Source organism: Apium graveolens, chromosome 2 (genome assembly GCF_009905375.1).
Source record: "Apium graveolens cultivar Ventura chromosome 2, ASM990537v1, whole genome shotgun sequence".
Taxonomy (NCBI): domain Eukaryota; kingdom Viridiplantae; phylum Streptophyta; class Magnoliopsida; order Apiales; family Apiaceae; genus Apium; species Apium graveolens.
The window spans coordinates 40,072,166-40,088,562 of NC_133648.1; positions in this window are offsets into that span (position 1 = coordinate 40,072,166).

Sequence of the window (16,397 nt, forward strand, 5' to 3'; positions counted from 1 at the left end):
ATGTTAACAAACTTAATAAGGCCAAAGGATCCAAGCAAGTCCGGGTCCTTAAAACTAATCATTAGTGGTCTTTGTGATTGCAGGGCAACAGGAAAAACATCCTAGTTCTGGACAATGGATGTTCAGGGCATATGACTGGAAATAAAGCCCTGCTATCAGACTTTGTGGAGAAAGATGGCCCAGGTGTTTCTTATGGAGATGACAATATGGAAAAACTCTGGGATATGGTAATATCAATCTTGGGAATGTCATCACTGAAAAAGTATCTCTAGTCTCAGGACTTAAACACAATTTGTTGAGTGTTAGTCAAATCTGTGACAGAGGTTATCATGTGGATTTCTTTGAAGAACACTGTGAAGTTGTAAGCAAATCTACAGGCAAAGTTGTTCTAGAAGGATACAGGCATGGTAACATTTATGAAGCCAAGCTTCCAACAAGTACAGATGGTTCTGCAATCTGTCTGTTAAGTAGAGCATCAATTGAAGAAAACTGGAATTGGCACAAGAAACTCTCTCATTTAAATTTCAACAACATAGATGAACTAGTCAAGAAAGATCCTGTGAGAGGACTGCCAAAATCAGTATTTGCTCCTGATGGCCTTTGCGATTCCTGTCAAAAGGCAAAACAAAGAAAAACTTCATTCAAGAGCAAGACTGAATCTTCAATTCTTGAGCCTTATCACCTACTTCATGTTGATAATTTGGTCCAGTGAATGTCATGTCTATTGCAAAGAAGAAATATGCTATGGTCATAGTGGATGAGTTCACCAGATACACATGGGTGTATTTCTTGCACACAAAAAGTGAAACTACATCTATCTTGATTGATCATGTCAAACAACTGGATAAAGTGGTTAAAAACTCTTTGAAAATCATAAGAAGTGATAATGGTACTGAGTTCAAGAATTTGATTATGGAAGAGTTCTGCAAATACCAAGGAATCAAGCAAGAATTCTCTGCTCCTAGAACTCCACAACAAAATGGAGTTGTTGAAAGAAAGAATAGAACTCTTATTGAAGCTGCATGAACTATGCTTGATGAAGCAAAGTTATCAACCTATTTTTGGGCTGAAGCTGTACAGACTGCTTATTTTACTCAGAATGCAACACTTATCAACAAGCACGGAAAGACACCATATGAGATGGTGAAGAAAAAGAAGCCAAATCTGAAATATTTTCATGTATTTGGATGCAAGTGTTTTGTTCTTAAGGCTCATCCTGAACAACTATCTAAATTTGATCTAAAAGCTGATGAATGAATTTTTGTTGGATATCCACTTTCCACAAAAGCCTTCTGAGTCTATAATTTAAGAACAAGGGTTGTCATGGAATCTATCAATGTCTCTTTTGATGATAAGAAAATTACTGGACTTGAAGATTTCAATGATCATGATCAGCTGAGATTTGAGAATGAAGTTTTAAATTCTGATTCTGTAAATCCTGATAGTCTAAATCCTGACAGTCTAAATCCTAATAATGCAAACTCTGATGGGTTAAACTCTAATGTTATTGAAACTGTGGTGACTATGCCAAAGGAAAATGCACCTGTGCAGGGGGAGCATATAGAAGATCCAACCATATCTCAAGAAGCATCAGAATCTAGAACAGGCTCTTCAAGTTCTGATTCATCAAGTTCTGATGAGCCAAGTTCTGATAATTCTGGAAACTCAAGTTCTGATAATTCTGGAAACTCAAATTTTGAAGGATCCAACTCAGAGAACATAATTTCAGGGGGAGCATCAAAAAATGTTGATGGAGACAACATGGATCATGGGGAGCATCCAGTTCTAGAGATAACCTTCCATCTGCAAGGAAGTGGACTAAAGCACATACACCTGACTTGATTATTGGAGATCCTGAAGCAGGTATAAGAACTAGAACAGCAACATCAAATGAATGTCTCTATCACTCCTTTCTTTCTCAGACTGAACCAAAGAAAGTGGAAGAAGCTCTTCAAGATGCTGATTGGGTGCAAGCAATGCAGGAAGAGTTAAATGAATTTGAAATAAATAAAGTCTGGACCCTAGTGCCAAGACCAAAGAACAGATCTGTTATTGGTACAAAGTGGGTGTTCAGAAACAAAACTGATAGTGATGGCATAATTACAAGGAATAAAGCAAGGCTGGTTGTAAAAGAATATTCTCAACAAGAGGGAATTGATTATGATGAAACATTTGCACCAGTTGCTAGATTGGAAGCCATAAGGATATTTTTGGCATATGCTGCTCGCAAAAAGTTTACAGTCTTTCAAATGGATGTAAAAAGTGCTTTTCTTAATGGAGAATTAGAAGAAGTATATGCTGAACAACCTTCAGGTTTTGTAGATTCAAAATTTCCTCATCATGTCTACAGACTTGATAAAGCACTTTATGGCCTTAAGCAAGCTCCAAGAGTCTGGAAAGTGGGACTATTGACAAAACATTGTTTTATCTCTACGATGGAAAGGACTTACTTTTGGTACAGATATATGTTGATGATATCATTTTTGGTTCTACAAATGACAGACATTGTAAAAGGTTTGCCAAGCTAATGCAGTCAATATATCAAATGAGTATGATGGGACAATTTAGCTATTTTTTGGGCCTTCAAGTCAAGCAGAATGAAGAAGGAACTTTTATTTGTCAATCTAAGTACACCAGAAATTTGTTGAAGAAATTTGGAATGCAAGATTGTTCAAGTGCATCCACTCCTATGGCCACTGCAACAAAATTGGATAAGAATACTGGTACATCAGTAGATATTACTGATTACAGAGGTATGATTGGCTCACTACTCTATCTAACTGTAAGTAGACCTGATATCATGTATGCTACCCGTCTTTGTGCAAGATTTCAAGCAGATCCAAGAGAACCTCACTTAACAGCTGTGAAAAGAATTTTCAAGTACCTTAAGGGTACAGCTGATCTGGGATTGTGGTATCCTAGAGAATTAGACTTTAAGTTAATAGGTTACTTAGATGCAGATTTTGCATGATACAAAATTGACAGGAAAAGCACAAGTGGAAGCTGCCAATTTCTTGGAGGCAGATTGGTTTCTTGGTTTAGCAAGAAACAAAAGTCAATTTCCACATCAACTGCAAAAGCTGAATACATTGCTGCAGGAAGCTGTTGTGCACAGATTCTTTGGATGAAGAATCAGTTACTGGATTATGGGTTAACATATTCTAAAATCCCTATTTACTGTGATAATCAAAGTGCTATTGCTATGACAGGTAATCCAGTTTAACACTCAATGACAAAGTACATCAGTATTAGGTACCACTTCATAAGGGAACATGTGGATGAAGGTACAGTGGAATTGTATTTTGTTCCAACAGATCAACAACTAGCAGATATCTTCACAAAACCACTGTGTGAAGCTACTTTTACAAGATTGGTAAATGAACTTAGAATGGTTTCGGGTTCTTTCTCTAAATCTGCTTAGTTTATGTTCTAATGTATCAGACTTTATGATCAGTATTTACAGATATTACTATCCTTGTGTATTCTGTGCTTAAATTGAAATTTTCTAAGTGCCGATTGTTGTCTGATGTGAATTTCTAAACTCTGATAATGATATGAATATTTCTGTGACTATTCAATCCAATGAGGATAACTGTGCTAGATGCTGACCTAGTAGTCTTTCATATACTAATAATCCCATGTTTGAAGTAATTGTTTATGTGGAAATCTTTTAACACAAGCAAATTCTAATATTGAGCTTGGTTAAAGTTTACTTTGTGTATCTTATTACTAAGTCAAAAACTAGAATAGTGCTTCTTATCTGTTAAGTTCTGATATTAGTAAATCTGATGGATGTACTAAGTGCTGATAAGCCTCACTTATCAAAAGAAAAAGAAAAGAAAATTAATAAATATCAGGTACTCCTTCGAGATCTAGAGAAAAATATATGTGGAAGGGAAGACCCAAGTGCATTGCTGATATTAAGTAATATGCATTGGAAAAGCAAAATAAAATTTTCTTGGTGACTTTTCACATTCTCTGATTACTGGAGAAATACTCTGATAATAGCATAAATTCTGATAAGCAGTTGTGACTCACTTACAGTGAGAAGCCACTGTAAAAAGGAATTTCAAAAGATGCATAAAATGAGCACAAAATAGTTGAGGTGGACTCATGCATGAACTCATTCTATAGTAGACTTCAGAATAATGACAGATTTTTAGCAAAGTTCTTAATTATGCTTTATTTCTAAGATGTACTGAAGTGAATCAGACTTTACTCTTTGTCTGATATTTAGCTTAATGCACACACATACACTCCATATGAATGATGAAAATTACTGTGGTGATAAATGTTGTTTTAGATAAACAGTTTAAGTGTCAGTTGCATAAATTCTGAGGACAAGTTCTGATGGAAGTTCTGATGATTAAGTTCTGATGTACCCATATCAGTATTTGTGTGAAGAATAACAGGAATAAATATTCACTTTTCGAGTTAAGGAGCCATATTCTGATGACTTTTAAATCCTGATAATAATCAAGTTCTGATGCTGACGTAGCAATATTTATTTACTTGGTTTATTTTTGGTCATTACTTGAACGATCATATTTTCTCAGAATATTGGTTTATGTGAGATAAAGCAGTAATAATCATTTGTTTACTGGGAACATTTTTTTTAAACTGAAAGTGCAATGTAATTATTACTTATTTACCGTGCCCATTAACTTTTGTCTTAACTGCTGCATGCCTGACAGGTGTAAAGGTCTGTTCCACTTCTTATTAACTGCTGTCACGTGGGGTGTCTAAGTAAAAGAGATAAAAGATTTTCAAATATTTTATTTTCATTTTTATTCTACTCTCTCTCTCTCTTTTCTTATTCTCTCTCACATTTTCTGACGATTTTCTTTACAGACATTTTCTCAAACACCTTACAGGCACTCTAACTTCTCACTTATTTCTGATGGCGCCCAAGGATTTAATTGTTGATGGAGCCAAGTTTGTCCCAAATAATTATGCTGCAATCATGACCAAGGCTGAAGCTCTATCAGATCTGCACTTTGTGCAAGATTTATTAGCTCATAGTGAGATTGGGTATGCTTTGACCTGACCTCAAACTATTTCAAGCCAACAAGTGCTGACATTTTGGAGAACTGGGCTTTTTGATGATGATGGTGCTACTGGTACTCCAAGCATCATTTTCATATCAGGAGATGTCGAGCATGTGGTTACTCCTGGAGCAGTTCGTAAAGCTCTCCACTTACCTGAAGGTTGTACATTCTCAACAGTGGAGGATCCTATCTTACAGCAGCTCATGGCCAGTTTGGGCTATGAGAAAAGTTTGGGAAAGCTGGGTCAACTGAAAAGAGCAAATATCAGAAAGGAATTGAGCTTTTTTTTATTGTATCACTAAGGCATTCGTAATAAATGCTCCAACTTTGATGCTATTCCCATCATGTGTCAGCAAATCAGGTATGCCCTTATTCATCAAACTCATTTTGATTTTGCAAGTGCTGTGCTAGGTTTCATAGGGGATAGGATGACAGAAGATAGGAATGTAGTATACTTTGCTAGATTTTGTCAGCTTATATATACTTTTTGTTGTGCTGATGAACCCCAACTAGCCAATACTTTAATTCCACCCTTTAAGCTTGCAAAAAGGGCTTTTAATGATCTGTTAAATGCTGACATTAAGAAACAAGTGCAGAGACCCTTACAGATTCCTCAGTTAGTAAAACAGATTTTGGTAAATGCTGATCCACAAACATACACATCTGTTTACCCTGATGTTCAACCCACCAACACATCACAACCAACTCAACAGCCATCAGAACCTACCATCTCTCAACAACCTCAAACTTCTCAACCTCAACCTACTCATCCCTCCATCAGGACATATTTCAAACCATCACAGTCATCTCAAGATCAAACTTCATCACATCCTGTGAAGCCTTCATCTTCCAAACCCAAGAGGACTAAGATAGTATATCAGTCTCAACAGAAGAGAAGGAGAATTGTTCTGAGAGATGAGTCAGACAATGAGGAAAATGTTCCAATATTAGAACCTGTTGTAGTAGAAGCTGAGAAGATATCTTCTCAGAAATATACTAAAACTGGGAGTTCTAGGCCCCTCAAAAGGCTTAGAAAGCTAAATTCTGATGATGAAGCTCCCAAAGTCTATAATTCTGCAAAGAGACTTAAAAAGCAAAGAGCCAGGAGGGTTGTAAGTGTATCATCACACTATGAAGAAACTCTGGAAGCAGCAGTTAAGGAAGGGGGTCAGGAATCTCTGATCCCAATAGGATCTATGGTAATTGAATTACTTCCCACAGCTGAATCAGACTTTACTCAAGCTCCAAAGTCTCCTATTCAAGAGCAAGAGGATATTGCAGAACAAGTGCCTACACCTTCTGTGTCTCCTGTAATTGATCCAGTACATACTGAAGACCCAGGTACAAATACTAAAATTGATATTCATAACTTGATTGTGCCTGAGGTTCTGTACTTGGAAGCTCCACCAACTCAACTCACTCCACCAACAACACCAATTCTGGATGCTGATTTCAATGAAGATATTCCAACCACACCAATTCTGCATCTGACTGATGAAAATCAGATTTTAGGTGGGCATCAAGATTTGGCTATTGATCAGAACTTAGTTGCAGATCAGAATTTAGAGGATGATGTTGAAGCCTCTATAGCCTCATATACTGTTATTTATCAGAGGATGCTGATGTTGCAGGCTCTGTAAGTTCTGATGCTGATAATGCTGAACTTACTGGTGAAGCTGCTGCAAATATAGATGCTGATGCAGCTGGTCCATCAGGACATGCACCTCAACAAGCTCCATGTAAAGTTGATTTGATCAAGAAGTTTGTTAGGGAGGATGCACCAGTACCTTGGAGTGAAACTCCTAGAGGAAAGGAGTGGACTAAGGAATGGAACTCAGTTAGTTTTGTTCCTACTGAAAAAATTCTTGCTGAGCACCTTGCCAAAGCTGATGAAATGCTGATAAATGATGATTTCAAGGCACAGCTGAGAGTTACTGCAATGAGTACTAGGCACCTTCAAGGTCAACACTCAATAACTCATGACAAGGTGAATAAAATTCAAAAATCTTTGATCCAGCAAGATATGAATATAAAATTGGAAAAGAACAGATTTTTCAAGCCAGCCTTTGACAGAATTGGGTATATTGAAAAAACTCAGGAAAAGCAACAGGCTCAGATTGATGAAATTCTAAAGAATCAAGCTTCTCATCAAACTCAATTCAATGAGATCCAATCCTTAGTGGAATTGCTTGTCTCTCTTCTTTTACCTGCTGATGCCAAAAAGGGGGAGAAAGTAATTAAGTCCAAATGCAAATCTACTCAATCACTGAAGGGTAAGGATGATGGAAATGATGACCAGGGAAACTCTGGAATGGGTAGAGGTCATGGTCAAGGCAAAGGTTTTTCATCAAGCAAAGTTGGAACTACAAGTCAAAGAACAAGTTCTGATACTGGCAGAAGAATAAGTTCTGATATTGGTAGAAGGATAAGTTCTACTGAACATCTGGAACTTGATGAAGAGATTTCAAAGAGATTATTTCTTAAAGAAAATCCTGGAATGGACCTTGAAAGTCTAAAGGAAGAAGAAGCTTGACTTAAAGCAGAAAAAGTCAACTCCAAATCTAAAGCTTCTGTTGTTGAAAAGAAACTTCCAAAACCTAAGGGTATTGTGATTAAGGAATGGACAAATTCTGAGGCAACCAAAGCCAAATCACAAGTGGAGGTAGATCCAAGATCCAAGGGCAAAGAAAAAATTGATGAACCTGTAAAGGTATATATGCTAGTCATGGATGAAGAAATAATTGATGATAAAGATGCTAGTCTAATTTTGAAGAAAAAGGATATTCAAACAACCACTGATATAGCTCATGTTGTTCAAGATCAGGACTTAGTAAATTCTGATATTTCAGTGAAGCAAGCAACCTCTGACATAGCTCAAGTTGGCTTGATATTAGAAGATAAGGAAAAGGAAACCTTTGATATTGCTCATGTTAAACCTTCAAAGATACTACTACCAGGATTCACCAAAGCTCAACAGACTCAACCTTTAAAGACTATATCAAGTGATTTTGAAGTAAGAGTTGTTACAGGAAAGGAAGCAAGAGACAAATCTGAATTGGGTAGTTCAAAAGAGAAGAGATTAAGCAATACTACCAATGATCCAACTTCCTTAAGTGAACCAGGTGTAGGAGCAACTCCTGAGAGATTGAATCAACTTGAATCTGTATAAATGGTTTACCACTCTCTTTTGAAAGAAGATATCATGTTATACTTTATGATAGATGGGAGGGTATTCTAGATCAGGGAGAATGCAATTTCATTGAAGTATTTTGAAGAACTCGAACATGTTCTATTTCTGCTTCAAGTTAAAAACAGATCAACAGATTGTGCTGCAGGGTGTTTAAAGTCAAATATTTAGAAACATAATAAGCTTTATTCTGTAAAGTCTGACAGCCCATACTATCCCAAGTACAGATCTCACAGTGGAGAAATTGTTGAAATGAAGCCTAATACTGCTAAAATCATCACTACATTTTCTGGTATTAAGGGACTTGAATTCAATCTTGAGTCTGATAAAGCCTATATCATCAGACTAGATCAGGATATAAGGAAAGCTAAAATAAATGATCTCAGGGCTGCTATCTTTTAAACTGGTGAAGATACAGTTGAATTGAAGAATGCTAAAAGGAGGATGGTTAATGAACTTGAATATGCTGAGAGATGTTTGTTGAAGAACTATCTCAGAACAACTCCTGATATCAAAGAGATCAGAAATTGAAGCCAAGTCAAAGATCTACAACTACTTAAATTCTGAAGTGTATACAGACTGAAGCTGTTATCAGACCTTGAGGATGGTAAAGCTATAAGGACTGTAAGTTGTAGTTATCTAGTCAAATTCTCATGCATTTGTACTTAATGTTTTTGACATCATCAAATATCTGTTGAACTTGTATATTATGCTAATTTACAAGTTGGGGGAGATTGTTAGATATATTTGTGATGTCATGACTAATATGATTTGTGTTTTGTTTTCAGATCTTACTTAACAGGATAAATCAGTACTTAACTGGAAATCAGTACTTATACTGAAGTCAGGACTTAAGATATCAGAACTTAAGTTGTCAGAACTTAAGTTATCAGGAGATATTTATCAGGAGATAATATCATGACTTAATGAGATGTTCAGATAAGGAAGACGGCTGATTGAAAGGAAAGAAGATCAAGACAAACATAAGAAGAGATATGCATGGAGAAGAATTCTATGAGGAATAGAATACTTGAAAGAAAAGATAACTGATTGATATATATTAGGAAGCAGAATTGTATTCGATATCAATTAGAAGATTATCTTGTAACTGTGTAGTATATAAACACAGGCATAGGGTTTACACTATATGTGTTATCATAATCGAGTTTATTATTTATTGTAACCCTAGCAGCTCTCGTGATAATTTGTTCATCACTGAGAGAGGACAGTTCTTTGTAACAGAGTTTATTGTGTTGAATAAAATTTGTTTTCTGTTACTTGAGTTCTTATATTCGATTTGATTGTAGTAAACATTATATTCAGCCCCCTTCTACAATGTGTGACCTAACATAGCATCCTGCGTTGAGAGCTGGAGCTGCAGTGATAATAACTTTTAGGATTATATATAATGGTTCCCTCGCTTTACCTTAAAAATATCTAAAGATTGTGAATTAAATGACCAACCTATAAACTCTTCAGATTATGAACAAAACTTTTAATGTTCAATTTTTATGATAATAGCATTGTTGTGCAAGATATGCGTTAAAATCAAAAGGCTAAGTCACATTGAAAATCCTAAAATTTAGTTGACTTTAATAATATGTGTAATCTCTAAATGTATTTCTTGAGTCTGTAAAAATGATTAGAAGACTAGACTGAGATATTTTTCAGTGAATAACCAACAAGCTAAGGAATAAATCTCTGAAAGAAGATCAAGCCTGATCATGCCTCAGAATGAAGATACATAACTTGGAGAAGAATAATGTTATAGATTGAAAAATGTTCTAATTCAAATGTCGAGAAGTCACATATCAAGGAATATCGAGAAGTATATCGAGAAGTATACCTCTGTAGTTAGTAATATCTACTAATGAAACATTATCTTTATGTAACTTGGTTGCAGTGGCCATGGAAGTGGATGTAGTTGAACAGTCTTGCATTCCAAATTTCTTCAATAAATTTCTGGTGTACTTGGATTGAACAGTATTTCTGTACCAAAAGTAAGTTCTTTCCATGGTTAGGTAGAACAGTATTTTATCAATTATGTCTCTGTGAAATCCACTTTCCAGAAGGAATTGAGCTAAAGTCTCATACCATGCTCTTGGAGCTTGCTTAAGGCCATAAAGTGCTTTATCAAGCCTGTAGACATGATTTGGAAATTTTGAATCTAAAAAGCCTGGAGGTTGTTCAACATATACTTCTTATTCTAATTCTCCATTGAGAAAAGCACTTTTCACATTCATTTGAAAGACTTTAAACTTTTTGTGAGCAGCATAAGCCAAAAAGATTCTTATGGCTTCCAATCTAGCAACTGGTGCAAATGTTTCATCATAATCAATACCTTCATGTTGAGAGTAGCCTTTAGCAACTAGACTTGCTCTTTTCCTTGTAATTATGCCATCACTGTCAGTTTTGTTTCTGAACACCCATTTTGTGCCAACAATATATCTGTTCTTTGGTCTTGGCACTAGGGTCCAGACTTTATTTCTTTCAAATTCATTCAACTCTTCCTGCATTGCTTGCACCCAATCAGCATCTTGAAGAGCTTCTTCCACTTTCTTTGGTTCAGTCTGAGATAGAAAAGAATGATAGAGACATTCATTTGATGTTGCAGTTCTAGTTCTGACACCTGCTTCAGGATCTCCAATTATCAAGTCAGGTTTATGTGATTTAGTCCACTTTCTTGCAGATGGAAGTTGTTCTCTAGAACTGGATCCTCCCCCATTATCCATGCTGTCTCCATCAGCATTTTCCGATGCTCCCCCTGTAGTTAAGCTCTCTGAAACTTTAGAATTTGAGTTGGATCCATCAGGATTTGAAGTATCAGAGTTTCCATAATTATCAGAACTTGGCTCATCAGAACTTGATGAATCAGAACTTGAAGAGCCAGTGACAGGTTCTGATGCTTCTTGAGAGTCTTGAGTTGTGGTAGGATCTTCAGCTTGCTCCCCCTGGACAGGTGTATTTTCCCTTGGAGTAGTTACCACAGTTTCAATGACATCATAATTTACCCGTCAGAACTTACAGGATCAGGATTTAAACCATTAGAATTTACAGAATCAGAACTTAAATCTTCATTATCAAATCTCAGCTGATCATGATCATTAAAATCTTCAAGTCCATTAATCTTCTTATCATCAAAAGATACATTGATAGATTCCATGACAACCCTTGTTCTTAAATTGTAGACTCTGAAGGCTTTTGTGGAAAGTGGATATCCAACAAAAATTCCTTCATCAGCTTTTAGATCAAATTTTGACAGCTGTTCAGGATGAGTCTTAAGAACAAAACACTTACACCCAAATACATGAAAGTATTTCAGATTTGGCTTCTTTTTCTTCACCATCTCATATGGTGTTTTTCCATGCTTGTTTATGAGTGCAGCATTCGGTGTAAAACAAGCAGTCTGCACAGCTTCAGCCCAAAAGTATATTGGTAGCTTGGCTTCATCAAGCATAGTTCGTGCAACTTCAATGAGAGTCCTGTTCTTTCTTTCTACAACTCCATTTTGCTGTGGAGTTCCAAGTGCAGAAAATTCCTGTTTGATTCCATGCTCTTTGTAGAACTCTTCCATGATTGAATTCTTGAACTCAGTGCCATTATCACTTCTTATTGTTTTAATAGAATCTTTGACCAATTTATCCAGCTGTCTGACATGATCAGTTAGAGTAGATGCAGTTTCATTCTTCTTATGCAAGAAATACACCCAAGTGTATCTTATGAACTCATCCACTATAACCATAGCATATTTCTTCTTTGCAATAGACATGACATTGACTGGACCAAATAGATCAACATGTAGTAGGTGATAAGGCTCAAGAATTGAGGATTCAGTTTTGCTCTTGAAAGAAGATTTTCTTTATTTTGCCTTTTGACATGAATCACAAAGGCCATCAGTAGCAAATACATATTTTGGCAGTCCTCTCACAATATCTTTCTTTACTAGTTCATTTATGTTGTTGAAAGTTAAGTGAGAGAGTCTTTTGTGCCAATTCCAGCTTTCTTCAATTGATGCTCTACTTAACAGACAGATTACAGAATCATTAGAACTTGTTAAAAGTCTGGCTTCATAAATGTTACCATACCTGTAACCTTTCAGAACCACTTTGCCTGTAGAATTGCTTACAACTTCACAGTGTTCTTCAAAGAAATCTACGTGATAACCTCTGTCACAGATTTGACTCACACTTAGCAGATTGTGTTTAAGTCCTGAGACAAGAGCTACAAATTCAATGATGACATTTCCAAGATTGATATTGCCATATCCCAGAGTTTTTCCCATGTTGCCATCTCCATAAGAAACTCCTTGGCCAGCTTTCTCCACAAAGTCTGATAGCAGGGCTTTATTTCCAGTCATATGTCCTGAACATCCACTGTCCAGCACTAGGATATTTTTCCTGTTGCCCTGCAATCACAAAGACCACTATTGGTTAGTTTTAAAGACCCAGACTTGCTTGGATCCTTTGGCCTTTTTAAGTTTGTTAGCATTTGCAGCGGATTTAGTTTCAGAGTTTATGCTAACATGTTGTTTATCAGAATTTATATCAGACTTTGCATCAGACTTTACACTAGAAGGAACAATTCTAACTTTCTTTAAAGAAGGTTTTATTTGATAATTATCATAATATAAACTATGATATTCCTTACAAGTATAAATGGAATCTCATAAACTACCACAATGAAAATAAGGATTTTGTGGCTTAAACCTAACAGACTGACTCTTAACTCCTGATTTAGGAGGTAAAGAGTTTTTATCTTTATTTTTCCTGCAAAAAGAAGCAAGATGTTTAGAGTTTCCACAATTATAATATTTCTTTCTAGGAGCATTAGGAATAGGCATATAATTATTTCTTTTATTCACACCTTCCTTTCCATTCCTATTTTTCCTAGCTTCCTTTACCTTGTTGACATTCCTAATCTCTTTCAACTTATACTTAAGCTGCTTCTTAGTCATTAAGCCTATATTTACTTCAACTGGTTTATCGTGTCTAAATTTGTCAGAAGTTGATTTTTCTTTTACTTCTGTCCTAGATTCTTTTATCTTTTCAGAATCAGACTTTACAATTTTTGCTTCAAACTTAACAGGATTTACCTTTGGCTTAGCAGTCCGTTTAACAACAATTGGCTCAATTTGTTCAGTTCCTTTCTCACTTTTATTATCTCCATAACCTAAGGCCTCTTTCCAGTTTCTACTACTTAATAAATTCTGAGTTGTTCTGCCAGAGTTAGTCCAAGTTCTGATAATTTCTCTTTCCTTTTCTAACTCAGTTTTTAGAGATTCATTCAATTTTAGCACTTCATCTCTAACATAAAAAGCATCATCTCTTTCTTTCTGAGTTTGATGAAACACAACTAACTCTTTTTCTAAATAGTCATTCCTCTTTTTAAAATCAAGATTTTCAGATGTTAATCTTTCACATGTTAAAGTCTGATCTCTATAACTAATGAACATGATTTTAAGATATAATCTCAACTCGGTAATATCATAAGTATGAAAAGCATAAGTTGTTTGAGGTACCTTTAATTCAGCAGTTTCAGGACTGCCATCAGTATTTACCATCAAGTCATAATTCACCTCATGTTTAGAATCTGAAGTGTATGTCCAACTTTTCTTCTTTGTGACAAGTGCCTTGCCTTTGTCACTTTTTCCTTTCTTGCAGTCAGGAGATATGTGGCCTCTTTCACCATAATTGTAGCATTTGACATTTGAGTTGTCTCCTCTGTCAGACTTTCCTTTACCTTCATACTTTCTGAACCCTTTCTTATTAGAACTTCCACTTTTCCTAGAAAACTTCTTGCCTTTTCTGAATTTCCTGTAGGCTATCTTTATGATACCCTTCACCATAAGAGCACACAATTTCATAATCTCTTCATCAGCATCCATTTTAGGTAAACTTTCAGTTTCTGAATCATCATCATCAGAATATGATGACTCTAAATCAGACTTTATGATTAGAGCCTTTCCTTTGCCCCTCTTTGAGGCAACAACTTTTGGAGATTCCTCCTCAGCTTTAAGAGCAACTGTCCTTGACTTTCTTCCATCTCTCTTGCTCCTTTGATCCATCTCAAGTTCATGAGTCTTGAGCATACCATAAATTTCATCAAGAGTAGTTTCAACAAGGTCATAGTTGTCTCTTATGGTAGTAGACTTCAAATCCCAACTTTCAGGAAGAGCTAAAAGGAATTTTAGATTTGAATCTTCAAGATCATATTCCTTGTCCACCAGTGACAGATCATTCAAGAGTTTTGCAAACCTGTCATATAAATCAGTTAATGACTCATCAGCTTTTGAGTCAAAGTGCTCATACTCTTGAGTGAGTATAGTCTTCCTGTTCTTCTTGATTGCATCAGTTCCCTGGCATCTTGTCTCCAAAGCATCCCATATCTCCTTTGCAGTCTTGCAATAAATTACCCTGTTTGACATGACATTATCAATGGCACTATGCAGCAAATGCCTTACCCTTGCATCCTTGGCAATAGATGAGATGTCTTCAGCCGTATACCCACTTTTCTCCTTTGGTAGTGTCTTTACTGGTTGATCAGTAACTACAACAGAGAGCTTGGTTGGCTTATATGGTCCTTCATTAATTCTGTCAAGGTATTCTGGATCTGTAGCTTCCAGAAATATAACCATCTTTACTTTCCATATGGGATACTCAGAAGGTCTCAGTATGGGAACCCTAATGGTCTCATATCGACTGTGGGTTTGAATGTTTTGAGTTTCTTGAGTTTTGGTGGGCTTTGTTGGAGTTTATGCTTCTTCAGACATGATTGTTTGGATCTTTACTGTATGTGTGTTAACATAAAAGCTCTGATACCACTTTTTAGGTCACACAACACTGTAGATTGGGGTTGAATACAGTGTTTATACAATCAAATCGATTTAACACAAGTATGTAATAAAGATCAAGTATATTGAATAAACTCTGTTACAATAAAAATTGTTGTTCTCTCTCAGTGATGAACAAATATCACTAAGAGCTGCTAGGTTACAATGTATGATCTTCTCGAGTGTAAACCCAAAGTCTGTGTTTATATAGTACACAGTTACAAGATGACTTCTAATTGATATGGAATATAATTCTGTCTCCTAAAATATATCAATCAGATATCTTCTACAAGTCTTCCAGTCTTCTAACTCTTTTCATGCATATCTTCTTTTGTTTTAGTCTCGATCTTCTACTGTAAATTAGCTTCCTTCCTTAACTGTAAGTCTTCCCGCACTTAAGTTCTGAGATTAAGTTCTGACTTCCAGTAAGTCCTGATTTCAATAAGTCCTGATTTGTCCTGTTTGTTAAGATCTGAAAAACTAAACATGAATCATATTAGACATGACATCTCAAATATATCTAACACAGCTTCTACCTCTTTTGTGGATATCTGGTAGTAGGGTATTCGTACAATGAAAGTTGGCGTTTACTAGTTTCGTGTTATCTGATTAGTGTCATCACCATTGCATGCTAAGGTTAAGAACCAAAAGGCTATTGAATGAAGTATTTAATGAAGTTAGAATCCCATGTTTGTCTCGTATAAGTAATTCAACCTTAATTCTCTTAGTTAATTTTAGTTAGTATAATCTCGTAGTTATAATCAAAACCCAAATTGTTATTGTCTTAGGATGGAACGATAATCATATCATTATTGCATAAGTGCATAGATTGAAGTTAACCTAAACCAGTCTTTGTGGGAACGAACTAGAAATAATTCTATATTACTTGCGAACGCGTATACTTGTATGTAATTTAGCGTATGTTTTCGTCCTAACAACAAGGCTTTTTGTACTTAAAGATCTTGACAAAAGTCTCATTTACAGAATGCATCTATCATGAAGATTTCAAATTACCAGTCAACAAACCATTTTATCATTAAAATGGAAAGTCTACAAATGCAGCTTGAGGAGTGTAAGATCAAGGGCCAAGATGAACTGGACAAAGGAGTGTAGCAGACCTGGAAGATTGTATGCAAATACGCAACATTTGAAATTGAAATAGATAAAAGAGCTTTAAAAATTATGTTAATCTATTTTAGTGCAATCTCTGTAAACTGTGGATGTTGTTCTATAAAGTATGTCACGATTCCTTTATTCTAGAAGTAACAAAACAATCTAGATTTTTTTGTATACTCTCAAGAAGAAGCTAAGTTCTTTAATATCAGGAACTTAA